This window comes from Nannospalax galili, unplaced genomic scaffold (assembly GCF_000622305.1).
Source record: "Nannospalax galili isolate Female #2095 unplaced genomic scaffold, S.galili_v1.0 scaffold23, whole genome shotgun sequence".
NCBI lineage: Eukaryota > Metazoa > Chordata > Mammalia > Rodentia > Spalacidae > Nannospalax > Nannospalax galili.
In genome coordinates, this window is record NW_008350771.1 from 598,899 (window position 1) to 601,047 (window position 2,149).

The following is a 2,149-nucleotide window of genomic DNA, read 5'->3' on the forward strand; positions in this document are numbered from 1 at the left end:
GTTACAACTCCCTTCAGGTGTCTCAATCGTGGAGGGATGGGTATATGTGCCTGGCGTGACCCTTCCCTGTTATCTTGTGTAAGCAGACATGCCTACGTGACACAACACAGATCAGACAGGTCAGGCTCCGGGGGCTGCAGCACTTGCCCCTATCTCCGGATGCCTGTGTCTCCAGTTGAGTTAATTGGCTAAAAGCAGTAAATTCAAACAAGCAGTAAATTCCTCCTTCCCTAACATTCCCCCCCTTTTTCTAGATCAGACTGAGGAATCTTCCTCAGCAGTATCTAAGGCTTGGTATTTCTGGCGAAGGACCAAGAGATGGACAGTATCGATCTTTTCCTGAACAAACCTTAGTAGCCTATTTATTATGCAGGGACCAATTGTGACTAATAGCAGTAGGATGATTAGAGGCCCTGCGACAGCTGAGAGGAGAGTTTTAAACCATGGTCTATGCATAAACCAAGACTCAAACCAGCTTTCATTACTTTCATACTCCTTGCGCCTCCTCTCCAGGTCTTTTTTTAACTTGGTCAAAGATTCCCTGACTGCCCCTGTCTTGTCTACATAGAAATAGCATTCTTCTTTTAAAGCTGCACATAGCCCACCCTCCTTTAAAAATAGGAGATCCAAGCCCCTTCTGTTTTGTAGCACCACCTCTGATAAGGAAGTGAGAGATTTCTCCAGGTCCGACATCGTCTGCCAGAGCTGTTCCAAGTCCCTGTTGATTGCTAGCTTGGCCGTGAGCCCTTGCTCTCACGTTACTAGGGCTGCAATTCCTGTCCCTGCTCCAGCTATCCCCACGGAGAAGAGAGTTCCAATGGTTAAGGCAGTAATGGGCTCCCTTTTCTTTCAGAGTGGACTCTGTTTTTCCTCCCAATAGGAGAGGAGGGATTCATGAGAGTGGTATGAAAGACGGGGCAGAATGGCCACAAGTACACAAAATTCATTATTAGCATTAAATACAGAGGTGGATAGGGCTGGGGTGAGGCCCATTTTTGAAAAGAGCCACCAGCCCGAGGTGGGTATAATCCACTTCCCCTGCTCCCACGGGGCGTTATTGCATGAGGAGCATAACTGGCTTTGGGATGTTGGGATTGTGCCTACACATGTGCCAGAGGCCGAGACCTGGGCAAGAGTAAGTCCCCATGGTCTCCCGTCCCAATAGATGGGATGAGAGCTGTTGAGAGTATAGGAACTATTTATCCCGATAGCCTCATAAAAGGGTGGGGATCCTGGGTAGCACAGCCAACAGGGGTCAGTAAGAGAGGGAGTGGTATGATTAAGGGTTTCTACTACAGCTTGCACCATCTCCCACATAGGGTTGCTGGGAGTCTGTGTTTTCGCAGCTGTCCCTGGCCTTTCCGTGGCTGGGGCTGCTGATGTTGTTGCGGTGCCTGATGGCTTGAAAGTGGGCCTAGGAGACCCAGGCTGGGGAGGTTGGGGCCTCAGACGAGGGGTATTTAACACCGGGTTAGGTCCTACCAGCAACCTAACCACTGCCTCGACCTGGAGGAAGATCTGGAACAGGACCCCCCTCCATGGCATCTGGTAGGGCATCAGGCCCCAAGTCAGCCCATCTATCCACCTTTTATTCTTTTTTCCCTTTGAGGTAAGGGTGATTTTAACCTGGTTGGCCAGTGGAGATACTGTCCATTGGTTATATGGAGTAGTAAACCTCATAACAATCAGGTCAAGGGAAACCTCCCATCTCCACTGCCCATCATTATCTTCCACACAATTCCATTCAGCACAGTAGAGTCTATCAGCACCCCCACAATTGCGCCTCCACCAACCTATCCGAAAACCTGGGCAAGCAAAGAACCCGTTTGCCCGCAAAGCTTGGCGGTTGACTGTGGATGATGAGTCAACCAAAGCCCGTTTTTTCATATAATACTGTTCCTGGTGGTTTCTCTGGGGGAGGTGATAAAATTGCCCCAGTACAAGTTCTAAGTCAACATACAGATCTGGCCACCATGTCCACAACAGGGCCGTATGAGAGGTGCGGTTCCATTCCTCATAGGCATCACCACTTCACAGGATCCATGTCTGGAGTACTGGTTGGTGGGGGTTGATGTTCTGAGCTCCTGCTGACACTACTGTTCTCTGGAGAGCCCATAACAGTGAGTTTATCCGCAGGAATTCTTTCATG